At 34.4% G+C, this 12,948-nt stretch overlaps 1 protein-coding gene across 1 annotated transcript in view; it reads left to right on the forward strand.

Annotated features, from left to right (window-relative positions):
* Positions 1–12,948, forward strand: part of DACH1 (dachshund family transcription factor 1) — a 414,957-nt gene that overhangs the window by 48,850 nt on the left and 353,159 nt on the right. The gene's annotated exons all lie outside the window — the stretch shown is intronic.

Consider the following 12,948-nt stretch of genomic DNA (forward strand, 5'->3'; position numbering starts at 1 on the left):
AGTGGTTCACCAAGTTAAGGAACAGTGTTATTTTAGGCAATGGTAATACTGAATAACATTGTGCATCTAAGCCTGACTCTTTCTCCGCTCCTTCCATTTTTTTAGAGGCACGTGAATACTTTCAAACCCACACCTAGAAAACAGTCTGTGGTCGTTTTTACTTGGACAGTCTTGCTCCAAGGAATATTTGGACATTAGCATAAAGGTTGCACATGTTATACAAAGTGTAATTAAAGAAGCTTTGATCCCCAAATGTCAACTAGCTTGCTAAGTGTCATAACAAAGTGTCAAGCATCTGGTATACAGTTAATTTGTAGTCATTAACTCCATATTGTTGATGTGACAGTTTGTTAGCAAAGCAAGCTTGACAGTTGCATTTTGTTCTTGATTGACACCTACAGACCTCCGCACCCGTTTAGTTTACATTCCTGTTGAGGTTTCCTCAGGTTACATTTTTACTGCTTAATTTCCCCCAACTTATTAGTTGAAATGCTGGTAAACTTTTAAAAACATATGCTATGTTAGCACAGAATTTCACATTTCAACTCTAAAATGTTCTAAATTTATAATAATGCTGGAAATAAAGAAATACTTGATGATTTTTATTTGGAACCTAAAGATTTGTTCAAGTAATACGACAACCCATGCATTATTCTGATGCATAATTGTCACAAATAACATATTTATAATATAACAATTGCTATGGCAATTAATCTAGTCAGCACTAATTTCTTGTACAGTTCCATTAATATTTCCACTTTTCAGAGGCTCAGAAAACAGATAACTGGATACTTCATCATATTCTTAATTGCATTGATTTAATCCAAAGAGTCCATTACAATCTAATTTCAGTCCTTTAATGTTTTAAAATTTTACTTGTATTGAATTATATGCAACTTGTTTGATGCCAGGTTTTTACCACTGTTATTAATAGAATCCCATTTTAAAATGTTTTATAAGATACTTCATTCCTTACTTTCATATATTCTCTTATTATATCAATCCTGCATTCATATATGTAGGGTATTATGTTAGTGAATTGTGTGAAGTAAGAATCAAATATATTTTTATAATATACTAGAATATATAATTAATACAATCATAGTATGTGAATTGATGGAAATAACTTATTTAATTCCTGCAGTTTGGGTTGGTTGTGTAGCTAAGCTAAGCAATATGTGTAATTCATAAACCCACAAAGTTGTGGCAACAATCAGAAAGTTTCGTTCACCAAAGGTCATTTTTTTTTACTGCCTTTTTTGGAGAACTTTGACTTTATGGACAAACACAATGAAACTGACAGATGAAAGTTTTTAAATTTATATCCACTTCATCTCATTTATTTTCCCCTAGCAGATAAGGCCGTAGTTAATTCATTTGTTGACAAGATCATAATCCACTTCTTTTACCACTTGCATTAATTCTATCCTTTGCCCTCAAATAATACAAGAATACAACATTACAGTACAGAGAGTCCCTGGCCTGGGGCCTGAAGTCTGAATTCAGTCCTTCATTTTGTCCCCACTTTGCCATATCACCTTGAATAGATATTTTTATTTATTTAGGCTTCATGTTTCTTGATCGGTAAAATGAAATCACTGGGCTAGATCATCTCATATGTTTCTTCTAAGTCTAAAAATTATAAATTCACATGTTATTTTACATTATGATTAGGAAAGGGCTATCCATTTAAATATTGATATGATGTGCCTCTAGAACTTGTGCTTTTGAGCATTGTATGTTTTAACCTACCGGACTTTTCCAGCACATCACTAGTCTGTTAGATGACTTGAATGAGGACTAGTCAAATGAAATTATGTTGCAATTCTGCTCTTTAACCTGTTCCATGGTATTGTTGCTTCCCTTTCCCAGTTGTACTGTCTTTGAGTTGGTGGAGGAGTGAATTCTCCTTTAGAATGAAGACAAGGAACCTCATTTGTGGCAAAATGAGAAGATAGCTGTGGGTGGAGATGAGAACAAGGGTCTGGAGAATGATGGGACTGCAGCTTGAGTGTGAGCTCTCGGCTCTGATTGCTAGCTTGATCTCATGGTAAGACCTTAGGCAAGTAACTCAACTCATAGGATCCTTGTTTCTTTATCCTAAGTGTAGACTGATACCTGCCTTGTAGAATTTTGTGATATTAAATGACTCTGATTGTGGGTAAAACATCTGATCCTTGGTAGGTGCTCTATAAATGGTAGTCATGTTTACTAACTTAGTAAACTTAGACTACTTTCAAGTTCAATTCAGTCGCTCTTTCTCTCTGTGAAAGAAAAAAGGTAAAACCCATTTCGTAGGACTGACGTTCGTGTGAGGACTGAGTGCTGTGCCTAGAACATAGTAGGTACTTAATAAATACTTTAATGTATAAAGTCCATTATCTTTGTTTGAAATTCTAAATATGTTTAAGGAACTAGGCATATCAGACAACGTTTTAGTAGAAACCAAGTGTAAAACCTATAGAGAGAAGTTTGACTTGGCAGTAATTGTATGGAAGAGTAGCTATGAGTTTTCACATCTAACAAAAGTGGGCATAGGACAGATCAAGAAATTTGAGGCTGCTGGTCTGTGGTGTTATTTAGCAGTTATGTGGAATCGTGATTGGATCACCAAAGTGTGATTTCATTGGGTAATAACTCAGTGACAGTTTAGGTGATGTAAATAACTGAGTTATAAATGCAGTCATGAGAGAGGGAATAAGCATTTTCCAGATATCTTTTTGTGTGTGTGCGTTGCCCATGACTTTAGCCTCTTCTTATTAAGAGAAATCCCAAATTACATGGAAGCACAGATTTGATTGGTTACTATATAATAATATATAAAATACACATTAATAGGGCATTTATATTAAATGCCTGAGTCAATTGGAAATAGACTTCAGGGAACTGTTACCTTATTTATTTTAATTTATTTTAATTTATTTATTTAATTTAATTTATGTACATGATGACACCATTCTGATGCCCCCTAACCATCTTGTCTTCTAATACTGATCAGAGTACGTAAGTTTGGAATAAAGATAATGTTTTTAATCTAAGCTCATCAAGATAAGAATACACTTTTAAGAGTGGAAGTTGATTAAATACTATCAAAACCGCCATAAGTGTGCAAAATTATTCTATAGCTCTAGGCTTTTAAAGAAAGACAACAGGGCTTCCCTTGTGGCGCAGTGGTTGAGAGTCCGCCTGCTGATGCAGGGGACGCGGGTTCGTGTCCCGGTCTGGGAAGACCCCACATGCCATGGAGCGGCTGGGCCCGTGAGCCATGGCTGCTGAGCCTGCGCATCTGGAGCCTGTGCTCCACAACGGGAGAGGTCACAAAAGTGAGGGGCCCGTGTACCGCAAAAAAAAAGAAAAAAAAAAAAGACAGCAAAACAGACATGAAAATGTAACATCAGAATGTACTATGCTGATATATTCTGTGAGAGAGGCAAGTGGAAATCAAGGATCATGAATAGGTCAATTTATATCCTTAAGAGTGGAAACTCATTTTTGTAAATTACAGTGCGTATAAAATTAGAGCTCTATGCCTAATATTTAAATATATATATTCCTTGGGTTTAACCAATTGTGAAATATATCAATAAATCATAAATCCAGAGTAAAAATAAAATATGTGGAAGGCCACTGTGATCCTTGCAATTAGTACTGGGAGCACAATTTTAAACAGTTGTAGGACAACTTAATTTGTGAGTCAATTTCTAAAGATTTTAACCACATGGAAAGGCAGAAAAATGTGTAAACTTGTAGACAATGAGGAGAAATAAAGGAAAATACTGTTCAGTTCATGCTGCTTTAACTTATAAACACTTAAGATCAACTTGTAATGAAAGAGTCAGTTTTAAAATAACTTTTAACAGCTTATATAGACTTTCAGTTTCCAAAAATATTTTTAACAAATATTAACTAATTTGCTCTTCATATGAAGATATTATTAAGCTTATTTTATAAAAGTAGAAACTGAGGCTTAAGGGACTATATCAAGAGATTCTTCTATTGCCTGCATGTTACTTGCGCTCTACAGCAAAATGGCAGGTAAAATAACAAAGAGATAACAGGAGGGGAATATTGCTCGCTTCATATGCTCAAAATCGAAGTACACTCATGATTTTTCCAAGACTTTTCTCTGTGGTTTCTTGGTGTTAAGTTAGATACTCTCAAAGATGTCAGAGGTTGAATAATTAAATGGTAAACTAGTGGTCTGTGGAGGTAATGCAGCTCTCTGAGAGAGCTTTATTTCTGTTAGTCTATAGCTGTGATGAAAAAATCAGATGGTCCCTATCCAGGACTTGGAAACTGCTTTAATTTCAAGAAACATTTTATTTCATAGGGATTTGTGTTTTATATTCAATCATTGTGTAGTGTATATTAGACATATGAAACATTTCTGTTACAGGCTTCTTTGGTACAGTATCAATTAGGCATTTTATAATTTCAAATTAATATTTAAAAAATTATTTTAATACTTTACCCTCTGATAATTCTACCTAGGTCTTGTTGGAGAACTCTAGGACCAGTCTTGAAGAAAACCTTTTATGTGTATACATGTAATACAATATCAAAGAAAGTCATAATCCAAATTTTGATATATTTAGTCAAAGTTAATAAATTAATAATAAACTTCTTTGCTTGGCAAATATAATCAGATAGCTCAGATTAGGTTAGATGTTGATGTAGCTGTAGCTATATAACTATAGCTATAGATATATATATGCGTACATATATGTGAGTTAGTATAGAAGGGAGGTGAGCTAGTTCTCTTATCTCCTTCAAACCAATATTATAAAATATTCACAAGATGTTATTGAAAAAACATTCTGATTCATTAGAATGCTTATCCATACTGATTTTCTTGTTGAGCTGGGACATTGGTAATCTATACTAATGAGTAGAAGAGCCATCGCAGATTATAGCATTTTGGGAATTAGCAACTAAGCAAAACACACAAATTAAAGAATCAAGGGCATCATAAAATGTACTGCATCATAAAACCTACTTGTTCATTTATTTTGACAAGTGTAGTTTAATTTAAATTATTTATGGTGCTTTGTACTCCACAAGTAACTGTAACGTAGTGAATTCTGTTAAAAATAATGAAGTTGAAGCTGTATGAGCTTTTAGTTATGATTGTGCTAAAAGATTAGGGCAGTCAATTTATCTTTTCTCTGCCATTTCTACAGGCAAATTCATAGTATTCTTTCTCCCTATTCAAAATTTAAAAAGTCACCTGAGTCTATATCTTGTCAATGCTTTTATAACTTATGCCTTAATTAATGAATTCTTTGGGAATGAGGCTCTTTTACAAACAACTCATGCTAAACAAAATTCCCCACAAATCCAGTGATTTGTTGTAGGTACTCACTAGTCTACTAAATCGCATTATCCCTGTTAAAGTTAACACATTGGTGGTTACATATGATAAAAATATTTGCTTGACTGGACTTCTATTGTAAAGAATATTATGACAGAAAAGGACACTGATTGGGCATTAGATAAACCTGAGTTCAAATCTTGATCTCTTCCATGTTCTCTAACTTTTCTCATATCTGTAGGTAGATTAATTCTTTGTAAATGATAAGATTCTGTGAGTGTTCAATAACATAACCAAAGTATTTAGTACAGTCCCTGGTATTTAATAGGCTCTCGGTATGTGTTAGTTGTTGTTATATTAAATATTGTTAACCTCTGCAAAATTGTGGAATTAACACAGTTGGTCTTCAAATCAGCTTCCCCTTTTAATACTTGTGTGTGTTATTTTTCTTTCAGTGATGGTGACTTTGTTCTCTCTATACCTCCACCCCAATGAACACACACAGAGTATTCTCTACCATGGTGTTCTTGAACACTAGAAAACTACCTAATCTTTACTACTCCCTCCTCAGCCTGTTTCTCTGAGGATTCTGAACACAAGGAATTGAGCATTCGAGAAGTAGGCAAATAAATCTGTGTCTTTTCTCTTTAGCTTCTTTTAACATTAGGATCTGCATATTAGTTCATATTTAATTATAATATCACCATATACTTGCTCTCCTTACTGCTATATCTCGATACTTATATGTCCCATTTGTTTGTGTATTGAAGAATTATGTCATTTGAGGACATACATTTTGTTATAAAGTTGTTATTATATAAGACTGTGTCCCATGTAGAAGGCAGGACATCTTTGTTTGGAAAGAAGAAAAAAATGATATTACTGTATGTTTAGGAATAATAACATTTATTTTTTTCCTTCTTATAATATTTTCCTTATATATTGAGTACAGTGTCTTCTTGAGTTTTATTTATTAATTAGTGGCACCATTTTCAATGTAATCTTGAGTGCTCATATTAATATTAAGATTTCTAAGTACATTTTTCAGGATAAAGGATTTTTTTTCCTTTTCACCTGTTTTCTATTTGAGGTATATTATGAATATCTCATCAGATTAAAGATTTTGATAGTCATGAAGTTATTACTAAGAACATAAATGACAAAACTTTATAAAAGTATAACAATCAATCATCCATTTTATTTCTCCCTTATGAAAACATTTAAAGCATATAAATGGTCTATGCTTTACAGTATCCTTCAGAATTACAACTATGTTAAGAAATCTAATCTGTATGCATCAGTGTTCATTCCCGTGTTTGTGCTGGCTTTAAGTAGCAGCACTGCTTTTAATTGTGAGGTTTTAAGTTCTGCAATTAAGATTTACCCTTTTTACTAAGAGGGTTGAGTGATAGTTTTTGATTTACTTTAGACAGTTTAGACAAATTATATTTAAAAGAGCATAAAGATGCACAGAGCATTTCCTGATTCAGAGAAGGTCAAAGTGTCTTAGTCGCATTTTTGAAAGTTTTACCTTGAATAACTAATGATACTTCCTATTATATTGGCTCAGCCTTGCTTAAGACATACAAGTAGGATGTCAAACTGCTCCAAAACATCGACTCCTTTGAAAGCAGTGACCAAATGACCTTGACAGAATAGGGAACATGATATTTAATATCTTATGATATTATATTAAAATTACCAGAAAGAGATTACATTAGTGCCTCCAAAGATGCTTCTGTTTCTCTTTTGATTACTTTTGTGTTTATGAAGATAATGAGAGTTCTTTGCAAACTACTAGAAAATTTGTTTAGAGCTTTGACCATAGCAAAAGTATTGTAGAAATTTTGCAAACAGATGTTTAATTTAATCAAGGGAGACTATAACATGGATAACTGTGGTCAATAATGAAAGCTGAGGTCACAGAAACAGGTTTGTGGAATACTAACAACAAAAAAATCTCTTGGAGACTTTCTAGAAGCAGCACATTAATGAGGGACTACAAATATGAAATAGCATTTAAATTAATTCCTGAAAAATCTGAAGATACTGTGTAAAGCAGTGAGAAAAGCATTTCAAAAGTGTAGAAATTCGAGCAAAAGCAGTTTGAGCTCTACTTGTCATGTGTTGGTGTGGTGGGCCAATTGGTCCAAAGTTGGAGGATATCAGTGGTAAGGTAATGGTCAGATCATGGAAGATCTATGTGTCAGCATACTAAGCACGTGAGATATATGATTCGGGTTGTGTTTTTAGACTAAATAAATTACTCTGGGAACATCATTTGATGGGGGAGATGTTACCACTAAGGAGAGCATTCAGGAGACAATGGTGATCTTTACGGTTTGAAATTATGAGGAGATTTTAGGCTTAATTTACCCAGGCAGTGTCAGTTGAGACATAGACAATATGATAGATCTAAGAAATATTTGAGCTTTGGACTGGGAGACATTGCCAGCTTGTTTGGACAGGAGTAAAAATTGGGATGTGGATTAATATCTTAGAAACATTTTTTTAATCTATATTTTCTCTGTTGATTTGTAGAAAATTAATCACCAAATGTTGATATTAGCATCCATGTGATGTAGTGACTGAAGAGAAACTATTAGATCCTTATTTTCAGAAATATTTATAAACAAAAGGAGTAATAGCTTAAAATAAAAACTTAAGTTATTTTTTGGCTTTAAGACAATAAAATTTTACTTTGACCAATCTTAAAGCCACATGCTTCTGTTTTCTCCATGAGTTTGTTAATGGCAAATAACAGCTGCTATTTTTACATATTCAGGGATTTTTTTTTTCTGTTTTGCAATCTGTGATAAATACTGGCAGAGCATTATAAAATGACAGGGGTGCTGAAAGTGCAAATGAACTGGCAAACATGAGGTTCCACTATTTATTTTAATCTCACTGAAGCTACAGTTCTGAGTTATAAATATATTAGCAAATAATTTTATTGGCATGTTTTTGTGAGTTTTTTGGATATAAACCCATTATTTTAATAGCCAGTTGTTAATTTAACGTACATATTAAAAGTGCTGATATAAGGATACTGATTTAACTTGTTCATTCTGTTCTGCAAAAGCAGAGACCGCCTTCGGCAAAACTGCAAAATGCCATAAGTACCTCTTTTGTGCCTTCCTGCAGTTCCTTCCTGGAAGGTAACTCTGCCCTGGAGTTTTCATATTGCCACCATCTACTTCCCTTGTGTCCTGGGCTCCCATGATGATTTTCTCTCCTTCTTTCTTATACTACAACATAAACTCGTGTCTACTTTATCATGTTTAGATTCATAATCAACTGATGAAATAAATTAACTAGTTGTGGGATGTTCCTGAAAAGGGCATGACATTTTGGAAGGACTCTATCTTTTTGTATTTAATTCCCATAAACCACTCTCTCCATGGAGCTTTTAGACTCAGTAGAGGAGGGTGATGATATCATCATAGGTTAATAAAGGAAATATCTGGAGGCAAGTAGACCAAGAGTTGTTAATAATATTGTGAGATAATAGTGAGCTTTGAGAAATCTGATCAGGAAACTCTTCATAACATGTAATACTGCTTAGACTTAAATAATTTTATTTTGATTAGAATGACATTAACAAGTGCTGATATGTAATAGGTAATGCTTAAGTTTTTCTGCTTAAGTCTTTATACTTAGGGTAATTACCAATGGTTTATAAGGCAAAAACATTTAACAAATAGAGCAAAATTTTTCCTAGTTAAAAATAATGGAAAAAATTAAATTGTCAGACTATATTATCATACATTTTAGGTGAATTCTGTGACAAGTAAGGTCTATTATTCCAGTGTGTAACATCAATGCCATAGATCAAAAGGAAACTTTATAATTCAGTGCTGTGATTCTAGAATGTCTCGTGAAAACTATGAAGTCTCAGCAAAACACTCTTGACCTTTATGGCTAGACACCTGGTCAATTTTAAATAATCTAGGATGACATTTCTTGGAATACCCTCAAAATTCCAATAAACTAAAGAATTGAAAAACATATCTCTTTTAAAAATTGTCCTCTATTATCATTGGATGAAAAGTCTCACAAAGAAAAGAATAGAGAAATAACGAAGTATTCAAATGCATTTTATTATCACATTTCCTGAGCAAATATGAGAACTGTGTGCTTTATGTCACTATACAAAGAGACAAAAATACCCCAAGAAAAATTACTAAAATTCCATCTAATTAAAAAAAAAGAAACAAGCATTTTCAGAAGAACTCTAATGGTAAACCAGGGTATTCGTTACATTTCAATTCTGTATTTCTGACATTTACAAGGATGACAGACAAAGCAGAAATAAAATGTTATGTGTTTTCCTCAAAAAACAAACCACAGCTGGTGGGTTTAATTTTCTTCCTACCAGCCTTGACAGCAGCCTTTTTAAATATTGAAAGTGTGAATTAAAGCTTCTGCAAAACAGTTGCCATATAAATTTCCTTAACCACTATTAATTATATATGAAGTATCAGAAAATTGTCCTGACCTCGTTGGGGTGGTTTTTAATATGCTGAAGATGGCAAATGTTGGATGCTTTGAGCTTACCAAAACCTCCCTGAGAAGATAGTTGAGTGTATACATCAGCCTGTCCTACAAACCATCAAAAAATTCACCTTCAGGGGCTTCCCATGTGGCACAGTGGTTGAGAGTCCGCCTGCCGATGCAGGGGACACGGGTTCGTGCCCCGGTCCGGGAAGATCCCACATGCCGCGGAGCGGCTGGGCCCGTGAGCCATGGCCGCTGAGCCTGTGCGTCCGGAGCCTGTGCTCCGCAACGGGAGAGGCCGCAGCGGTGAGAGGCCAGGGTACCGCCAAAAAAAAAAAAAAAATTCACCTTCAGGGTTCCTTCCTTGATTCCTATTCTCATGGCACTTTGATGGTAATTAAATATAAAATCGAATTGAACTTTTATTGAGTCTCTACAATGGTGCTGTCTGATAGAACTTTCTCTAATGATGCAAATAGTCTATGCCTGCAGTGTTGAGTTCAGTAGTCACTGGCCGTATGTGGCTGCTGAGTGCTTGGTATGTGGCAAAAGCATAATTGAGGATCTGAATTTTACATTTTATTTAGTTTTAATTAATTTTGATTTAGATAGACACCTAGCTAGTGGCACCTATATTGAGCAGTGAAGCTCCATAACATGGAAAGTACTGTGTTCCAGAGAAGATAAAACCAACCAACAAACGAACAAAAAAGACTTCCCATATCGTAGGGAAAATAAGATAAATATGTACGTAAATGATTGGATATAATGCAAGTCAGAATGCTGTAACTAGATACACCAGAAAAACCAAAACAAGCAAAAAGTGGGGAGACACCAGTTCTAGTCTGTGATGGAAGAGAAGGGTTTATGAAATTAGTAAAAATTTAGACATGCTTTGTGTAGTACCTTGACAGTTGGACCTAATTTACAATGACATTCCAAGATGGAAGGAACTCTGTGAGTAAAATCGGGGCATTGGAGAGTTAGAGGGTATATCATGCATGTGATATCATGCTAGTGAGTGATAAGATTTAGCTGGAGGGTCAAAAAAGAGGAGCTTTGAATATTGGCTAGGGCCATCACATCAAGAACCTAAACAGGATCGGCAAAGTTACAGAAGGGAATCTCTAAAGAGGTAGGGAGGCCAAATAGGAGGTGGTGAAATAGCCCAGGCAAGAGGTATGAGTCCAGAATTCGAGTGGTGACAGTGATAAAGGAATGAAGGTGGGGCTTCCCTGGTGGCGCAGTGGTTGAGAGTCCGCCTGCTGATGCAGGGGACACGAGTTCGTACCCCGGTCCGGGAAGATCCCACATGCCGCGGAGCAGCTGGTCCTGTGAGCCGTGGCCGCTGAGCCTGCGCGTCCGGAGCCTGTGCTCCGCAACGGGAGAGGTCACAGCAGTGAGAAGCCCGCGTACTGCAAAAAAAAAAAAAAAAAAAAGAATGAAGGTGAAGGGCATGGATTTCTTGGGTGCCTTCTCCTACACCTGCTCATGGTAGCATATTAAACAAAAATGGGGTTATAACTCTATTCCTCCTGCACATGCTGTAGTCTTCTCAGCTTAGTACCTAATTATGTTTTATAGAAATGTACTGTCAATTACCCAGTCCTAGGCACAAACAGGTAAAGTTACAAAATGTCTAAGAATCTAGCAGGATCTAATGCTTTAAGGCTGGTTTTAAAGAGAGGGTGTTGAGATGTGAGGAAAGCTTTTCGCTATTAAATTACACTATTAGATAGTGAATGGATGGGAGGAATAAAAAGGAAATATACACTTTCTCTTGAGAAAGCTGATTTGAGCCTTATTTCATCTTTGCAGGTGGTGGAAAAACTTTAAAGCTCTCTCCATGAAATGAATGTCTAGTGGGTTTGATGGTCTTTTGTTTATGATTTTTTTTAATTTCCTTTTTTTTAATTGAAGTTGTGTTAGTTTCAGGTATACAGCAAAGTGATTCAGATATACATATATTATATTATATATATATATATATATACGTACTTTTTCAGATTCTTTTCCCTTATAAGTTATTACAAGATACTGAGTATAGTTCCCTGTGCTATACAATAGGCTATCTATTTTATATATAGTAGTATGTATATGTTAATCCCAAACTTCTAATTTATCCCATTTTGACTTATTTTTGAATAAGAATTTTAAGAGTACTTTAAGTAGAAACTTCAAAATATAAGGGTAAGTGGTACATATAAGGAACCCTTAATCCTTATATATGGTAGTTACAATTTTTAAACTTGGATAATTTGCCTATTTATACTCATGGGCAAATGCATGAACTTGGTGCCATGTAAAGATTTGTCATATAGGATGTCTTTCAGTTTAGAATCTGTAAATATGAATATAAAATGTTCAAATAAAGAAATGAGAACCCCAAATCTTTAGTAATTATCCTAGTTAAAAAAAAAACCTAAAAAATATACATGAACACTTGTAAAATTTTGCCAAACTGTTAGATAGGGTGTTTGTTAAGAATCAGGTTGTGTAAGGACATTGCTAAACAGGATGTGAAAGCACCACCAGGCATCTTACAAATACTCAGCATATCAGAAATCAGACAAATGTTCAACGCAAAGTTTCAGCTTGTTCAAAAATGCTTTCTGATGTTGAACTGGTGTTTTTTTCCCCATAAATACCTCTCACTGGTATGCCTAAATTTAAGAGAGGTTTCAAAATCGTACATGAGAACTTACCCTGAAATGTGCTCATACACTTTGAACTTCTACTCTCAAGTTATTATCACAAACATTTTTCATATAATTAGGAAAGTTTATTTTTCATATACCCTGGGTAGATTTTGGAGGCAGAAGGATTTTGTTTTTTGCCAGCTGTTTGTTTAAACACGCAATTAAATCTCAATTAATACTGCTTCTCTGCATATTTTTTAAATTTTTCCTTCATGTATCCCTTGGCTTGTAAATGTGTGGGTGAGTTTTTTAATAAACCAAGCTCTTAGCAAATTTAAAATGATGGTAGCAGTTTTACATTTTGAGTGTGTGTGTGTCTCATACTCTGAACACAATTATATAGTCTTCATTCCTAATTAATTTTTGTTTTCATTATTCGCAAAAGGCTTCAGCTCTTTAGTTATTACATCTTCCTGGTTTTGATTTAAATATATCGCCTTG

Source organism: Orcinus orca, chromosome 18, assembly GCF_937001465.1.
Source record: "Orcinus orca chromosome 18, mOrcOrc1.1, whole genome shotgun sequence".
Classification (NCBI taxonomy): Eukaryota; Metazoa; Chordata; class Mammalia; order Artiodactyla; family Delphinidae; genus Orcinus; species Orcinus orca.